This window comes from Vicugna pacos, chromosome 14 (assembly GCF_048564905.1).
Source record: "Vicugna pacos chromosome 14, VicPac4, whole genome shotgun sequence".
NCBI classification, from domain to species: domain Eukaryota; kingdom Metazoa; phylum Chordata; class Mammalia; order Artiodactyla; family Camelidae; genus Vicugna; species Vicugna pacos.
The window spans coordinates 1,938,572-1,946,159 of record NC_133000.1 but is presented as its reverse complement, the minus strand read 5'-3'; the positions used below and the strand labels follow the sequence as shown (position 1 = coordinate 1,946,159).

At 47.8% G+C, this 7,588-nt stretch overlaps 1 long non-coding RNA gene across 1 annotated transcript; it reads right to left on the bottom strand.

The window, feature by feature from the left end:
- Nucleotides 1-1,092: 1,092 nt before the first annotated feature.
- On the bottom strand, nucleotides 1,093-6,782 carry LOC140701055 (uncharacterized). Its single transcript, XR_012079816.1, has 2 exons — nucleotides 6,652-6,782; nucleotides 1,093-3,028 (listed from the first exon to the last, which is right to left on the bottom strand). It is a non-coding gene; the product is annotated as an uncharacterized lncRNA (long non-coding RNA).
- Nucleotides 6,783-7,588: the final 806 nt, after the last annotated feature.

The following is a 7,588-nucleotide window of genomic DNA, read 5'->3' as shown; positions in this document are numbered from 1 at the left end:
CCAACCACAAACGGCAAACTTCCATGTCAGTGGACGGGGTGGGGGTATCCTCAGGCAGGCTCATTTGGACGCAGTCAGAGAAGTGAGATGAATGAGAAATGGTCACGGGGCCGCGCAGGGGGCCCGAAAACCACGGCTCAGTCTCCAGTCCTGCTGCAGTGGAGTGAGTGTTAGTTCCTGTACTCACCTGAGCTCTGGGGTTTAGGCTGGTCCCGCCTGATGGAGTTAGTGACTGAGGACATCCCCTCATTCATGCCTGCAGGGTGCTGGACACTGTTAACTGTGGAACCACCACGATGACCAGCCACACCACAGCCCTCAAAAAACACCCTCTACAGTGGCCTGAATAGCTTCTCTGCCAAGTTCGTGTCTACCTGGAACCTCGGAATGTGACCTTATTTAAGAAATAGGATTTTGGCAGATAATATTAGTTAAGGTGAGGTCACACTGGTCCCTCAGTTCAATCTTTGGTGTCCTTAAATTAAGGAAGAGCTACACCGAGACAGAGACACACAGGGAGGAAGCCCACGTGACGGGGGCAGAAGCTGGAGGGGTGCAGCCTCAAGCTGAGGAACCTCAGGGAGCAGGTGCGCCTGCAGCCCACAGACGGACCAGATCCCCCCAGACAGAAGGGGAGCCTGCCAGCGCTCTGCTTTCGGACTCTGGCCTCCAGAGCTTCGAGAAAACACATGCTCACTGCTCTCAGCCGCCTGGTTGGTGGCCTTACTTATGGCAGCCCCGAGGAACGGGTGTCAGTTCTGGTCCTGAAGTGGGGTGCTGCCCGGCAGACAGCTAAACCGCCGCGCTGGCCTGGGGAGTGGGCGTGGGCAGGGGCCGGCAGTGTCTGGAGGTGCAGGACGGAGGTGAACGGAGACTGGCCTGAGGACACGACTCATAGGAGCACGGGTGTGAAAGGCCGTTCTGGGGAGGGCTCAGGTGGACGTGAGAGCAGGGGACAGAAATCTTCTGATGTCTTAGGTGACGTGTCCCCTCACGGACAGACGCTGGCACAAGTATAAGTGTTAGACCTGCTCCGGGCGACGACTCCGAAGGAACAGCCAAGGGAAACAGGAGGAAAGGCCGCCCTTGCGATAAGGTGGCAGAAACTGTGCTTGATTTAAGATCGTAACCAGGAGTCCCAGCCCCTTGCTGCGGAGGCTGCAGAAGCGAGCGCACAGCGGAGCAGCTGCACTGACGCTGTGTCACGGCAACGTCTTAGCAGAGGGCTGACTCTTCTTCAGATGTCCAGCCCCTCCCCCAGTTACGAAAGGCAGAGACGTCAGTGTTGACGGTCCTTAAGTGAGGAAGGAAGGCAGAGGTCGGACTGGACGCGGTGTCGCTGGGCCTGAGGGCCCTGGGGCGGGGGGGGGGGGCTCAGCAATGCCCTGGACGATTCCTGTAGGACGTGTGCCTGCCCTTGCGACCGCCCCCCAGAAGTCACTCCGCAGCACCGTTGGAGTTCTGCGCTTTCCTGCCTCCCGCGTGAACCTCCCCGTGGCGGTATGGCCCCGATCGGTGGAACGTTCTTCTTCGTATGACTCTCCTATCAGGCCTGCTCGCACTTTGACCCTGAGCCTCTCTGCTTCATAAGGACCAAGAATGTCTCTTATGCTTCCATTGCAGGGATTTCCAACCAACGGGAAACTTGTCCCTTGACACATACTGTCTTCTTCTTGGTCCTGTGAACCGTTCCCCGCAAACATGGTCTAGGGGTTTCCCCGCCTGCGGGCGCTGTGCGCTGTCTTGCAGTTGACGTCTCCCTGGATGAACGAAGGCTCAGCAGGACGCCAAGACCAAGTGCGTCCTGAGCGCAGCCGGACGAAGCAGGACCGGCATGCTCTCGTCCTGAGCTTTCCTTCTGGTTCTTCTCACTGAAGCCACGCCCCACTCAGCCCACTCAGTCCCACGGCAGCCTCGTAACAGCTTCAACACCCGAGTTCAGTCCGTGATGTCTGCAGAAATTCTCAAAACGGTACAGCTAGTTGCACCGAAGAGAATCGTTCATTATTACATGAGCACGTTAGGTCAAATATAACATGGCAAGCGTCTTCCTATTTATCTGTATGTGTATGTAAATCACCGATGGGACAGCACTGTTCTCGCACTCAGAAGTCCTTTGTCTTGTGAAATAAAGGGCAAGAACTTCCTTCCATGTGTCTGTAAAGAAGACGAAGTTTTAAATACAGATAAATTGAGGGGTATGAGATTAGTGTCTTTTAGTTGAAAACTGCATGTTTCATGTTGATAAAAATGGCATAAAAAGCGATTTGAGATGTGCCGGGATCACACATCTGACCTGTCTGGAGGGCCCAGCATCCACCACGAGGACAAGCCAGCCAGCCAGCCGGCAGCTTGTTGTTCCCACGGCGGTTCTGTGGCTGAAAGCGAGGCCACCCGCGGCAGCTGCTGCACCCGAGGTGCCCGCGCGCCTCGCTGGGGGTTAGTCTCACCTCGAATGGACGGACGTCTGTGAAAGGCGAGGGTGCGTGGCTGCTGGCTGACTCTGACCGGGACCTTGGGGTGGTTTAGAGAGCAGGCCGTCGCCGCTGGCTCTTGTCTAGTGGAAGGTGTACAGGCCTTCGTTCTCTGGAGTTAACGACGATAACCTGCTAACAACAGGCCTGGATGCAGGAAGCGGGCACCTTTGCTTATCAGACTTGCCTCGACGCTCCTGCTTCGGTTCACTATGAAGCGGCTTGCGGCAGACCAGTCAACACGCGGCTCGGAAACAAACGGGGACCGGGCTAACCCGTCTGGCCGCGCTGGAGAGCCGGCTGCGGAGGCTGCGGGGCCTGAGGGCCACGGCCCTGCAGGGAGGGAGGCCCCCGAGAGCCCGGGAGGTGCCGAGGGCCACCGTCCTCCGGGCGCTCGTCAGTCTGCCCAGAGGGGAGAGTCGGTCGCAGGGGGAGAGGCTTCTGAGAGGCACGGACAACAGCCGAGCATTTAAATTTGACAGTTTCTCAGGACTGGAGACAAAAAAGCCGGAGTTTGGGACTTCCAAACAGCTGGGATGTGAGAAGCTAAGTTCCTGGTGAGAAGAGATACAAGGATGTGTTATATTTTATGCTTTTGCTTAGAGGCATTTACTGAATTTTTAAGAAGATGCTCAGCAGAAAGCCACTGGAAAACATAACAGAATGTTCTGAAAATGTTTGGAGACAAAAAAAAAAAAAAAGCCCCATAGGGGGAAAGGGTGTGCAGTTAACCCAGGCCTTCAGGGGAGCAAGGGCCCAGGGACAGAGGGGCCCTGTGGTGGAGCCTGGGGTGCATCCCTGCCCGGCTCAGTCCTCTCGGTCCTAAATCAGATGCGGAAGGTTCGCCTTGACTGACTCTCGCCACCAGAGGGTACATCGTAGCATTTCTGGAGGGGGATAGCAAGCCCCAGCCCCCGTAGGTAGTGTCTAATTCTCAGTGAGAAGTGAACAGCCACACCAAAAAAGCAGAACCAAGCAGAACAGAGTCAAAAATAGTATTAACCTTATAAACAACCCAGTAACAAGAGGGTGATCAGCAGATCTTAAGCAGCCGTGATTAATGTGCACAAGAATATAGATGACTTGAGGTAGAATTCATAGAATAAAAATAAAAATCCTACATGTAAAACTGAACATGTAAAACTGAATTTTAGATGTAGAAAGACGGACTTCCTCGCAGTGAGGGGAGAGTAGAAGAGAGATGTGGTGAACTGACAAATAACCTGGCAGATGTTTTCAAGACTAAAAGGTGGCTGTAAAATAGAAAGAAAGAAGTAAAAAAGATGTGGGTTATGGTGAACAAAAATCAAAATAATTCTTGTCTAGATGAGCTGCTTTAAATTACATTTAAATGGGAGACATTCAGAAAGACAGTCTCTCTAGACGGAAACATGAAACTGCAAAAAGGAATGAGGACTAACAAAGGTGTAAAAATGTGAGAAAATGTAAACACACATTGACTGTAAATGACAAAAATGTCACCTGCCATCTGATGATTTAAAGTATATAAAAGACTAAAATGTGTGGTAACATTAAAGCGAGAAGATGCTGTATAAAATTTTCTAAAGTTCTGAGGAATAAAGAATTGTGCGGGAAGCAAAATTGCTGTACATCAGTATATTTAATTTGTTATAATAAAATAAATTACAACCAAATATACATTAGTTAGTAAAATTACTGATTGTATTGTTCTAAAATTAATGAAAAAGTTTTTCATCTCTGTGGTAATCACCATACATAGTAAAAATAATGCACGTCAATATTGAAAAAAATTAGCAATTAACCCTAAAGAAGATAAAATAGAGTATAAACAGAGAACATATGGGGAAAAGATCAATCAAAGAGTCACATGTGAGAGGTAAACCAAATATATCAGTACATGTAAATGGCCTAAATTCTCCAATTAAAAAAGAAAGATTGCCAGCCTGGACAGAAAAAACAACTACACACTGTCTACGTGGCCTTAGATCGTTAAGTTGAAAGGTACCCACCCAATATATAATGATAAAGGAAAACGAGAGGATGGATAAAAACATAACAGACAGATATTATTTTAAAAAAAGGACTTGTCTAGCTAAATGCTGTCAGTAAAAGTAGGTGATACAGTGAGATCGACTGCTACTTTTGAAATGTAGAATGAACTAAAAAAAAAATGAGAATTTTGCAACAATCCTGTATCTGTCAAATGGATTTAATCTTTCCATTAAAATTGTCTTGGTAGGAAATTCAAAATAACCTACAGACAACCAATTAGAATTAACAAATTTAGTAAGGTCTCTTTATACAGGATCAATATAAAAGTGAGTTGTGTTTTTCCACCAGAAGAAAATTACTAGAAATGAAGTTTTAAAAGTGTAATTTATTATAGCATAAAATCAAACTCCTAGGAATAAATTCAATCAAGAAATTAAGATAATGGAATTTAATTGTAGAAATGAAATGCTATCCCATGCATCTGAATTAAGTGCCAATATTTAAAGACATCAATTTTCTCTAAAATTTATCTATAAATTTAGCAGACTCAATCTAAATCCTAGCAGAGTTTTCCTTATTTCTTTGGTGAAAAATAACAAGAGATTTCAAAAGTTTGTAGAGTACTACAGAAGGGCCCCAAATAGCCAAGAAAAATCTTGAAGAAGGCACACAAAATTGGAAGACTTACCCTATCGAATACAGACTTAAAGCGAGCCACTTGAGGCAGCGTGACATTGATGCAAGACCAGATAACAGGTTAACAGAACAATGCGTATTTCACACACAGACCTAGCCACACACAGTCAGTTGATCCATGACATGCTGTGTCATAGAGAAAGAATGGTGGTTTCAGTAAATGCAATAAGGCGAATTGATTATCCCTAGAGAAAAAGAAATTCTTGACCCTAACCATCATCTGTACAAAATCAGGGCACTATACATCACAACATAGAGGAACGTCAATTCCGGGAAGATTATAAATCCACAGGAGGAACGTCAAACAATAAAATGTTGAGACAATAACATAGGAAAATATTTCTGTAACCATGGAGCAAGCAAAAAACGTCTTGAACAGAAAATCAAATACTAGCATAATGGAAAAGATTAATAAGTTCAGTTTCATTAAAATAAAAATGTGTTAATGAAAAGACTTCATTGAGTCAAATGTCAAGTCATACAGCATGAGATTTAGCAATACACATAATGGAATAAAGGCTTGCATCCAGAATTTATAAATAACTCTGAAGGATCAAAAAGGAAAAAGAAAAACACGGACAAGCAGAATTAGCAACGTGAGGACCGGGACATTTAGCCGACATTTAGCAAAAAACAGATTCTATCAGCCAACAAACAATTAAAAGATGATCTTTTTGTTAACCATTACCTAATGCGAATTGGACTTCAGTGAGATAACCTACCTCCTGCCAGAATTAAGAAAAACTAAACCAAACCAAACCAAACCCAAGAATACCAGAAGCAGTACGCAAGGAAGTAAAGGAGCTGCATTCCTCACCCCCACCCCACCTTCCATCCCCGTTAGTGAGACTGTACACTGGTAAGAACCGCCCGAGAAAACCGGGTGGGGCCGCCCGCTAAAGCTGGACACACCTTCACCTGGAATCCCACACCTCGGCGTGCGCGCGCACACACACCCCTGTGGGGGTTCATCAACGTGTTCTTTGCGCTAAGTGGGAAACAACCCCAAGCTGTCATCAACAGTGGAACCAAGGAAAGAATATTGTTTGCAGACAAGGGGTGCTGTCCGGAGATGGTGGCAAACATGACAGGGAGAGCCTGGGTGAATTCCAGAGGCACAACATTCACTGAAAGGAGCTGGCAAAAAAAGGGACATTCTATAGGATTTCCATTTATGCAAAGTTGAAAAATAAGCAAAATTAAGCTATGGTGTTAGAGGGTTCAACCGTGTTTACCCCTGTGGGCGGCACTAGACGTTACCACGGTGGTTACCCTGGGGGAGGCTGCAGTGGCTGGACCTTTCCCGTCTCCATGATGCGACTGTATGAGGAAAGGACAGTTTGCCACAACAGAGAACTCAGCTGCTAGGAAAACAGACGTGGCAGAAGACGGAAAGGGTCTGGAAATACAGAAGTCCTGGGCTTTTGCAGTCTGAGGGCACCCCTGTCTCTCTTGAGGTTAGGCGTTCAGGGCATCCTTAGATCTTTTAGCCAATCAGTTCTCTTACTTGCTTCAACTGCTTTAAGATAGTTTCGGTCACAGGCGAGTGAGGGAAGCTCAGGCAGTGCCAGGGTGACCGGGAAACAGAATCAGTCGGGGACACCTTCTTCCGTCCACTGCAGAGCACTCATGCTCTGTCTGTCCGGGGAGTGGTATGTTCCAAGGCTGGCCTCCAGAATTCCAGAATCCTGGAAGTTCCAGAATCCCGTTCAGCCACTGGGATAGGTTTTCTAGTCCTGCAAGGGGAAAGGAGGGTATGAAGCTGGCTGATGTGCGGCCAGGGGACAGATGCTAGGGCAGTCCGGGAGGGGAGGTAGGCACGGCTCCGAAGCCATCCCCCAGCACCCGGACTCAGCCCAGACTAAACGCCGTGAAGGAAGGTCGGCTCGTGAGGTTCTGCTGATCCCATCTTCTCCCTCGCTGCTTTAATTTTAAGCTTAAAATTGTTACACTTCCTCGATGTGTTAATAATGGGCATTATAAAAGATCATTATGTGTTTTCTTAAACAAATATGAGTACCTACTAAGCGACAGGCCCCTTGCCTGGTAGAGACCCTCGAGAAGACGCAGGACCAAAGGGGCAGAGGGAAGAGGCTGCGAGAAGACGGCCGGTCGGGCTGGCTTGCTGGCGCCGCATCACGGGTTTGCTGATCGAGGCGCTGCTCATATTTTTGTATCACATGCAGTGGAAGGTTCTCCGTCCCCCGCACCCCCACCCCCGGTATCAAATGAAAAGCTAGGGTTACAATTGCCGTCCAGTTGTTACTTTACTAAATGCAGCTGTTCTCTGTTATTTGATAGCAATGACCAATCACTGAAGCTTTTTCAAGTATGTGGGGGGTGGGGGGGCATAAAATCTGCACCCTGACCCCCCCCCCCGACCTGGCTGTGAGAACACGGGCTTTTAATGCTGGCCATTATTTCTTGGTTGAATATTTTTGTTG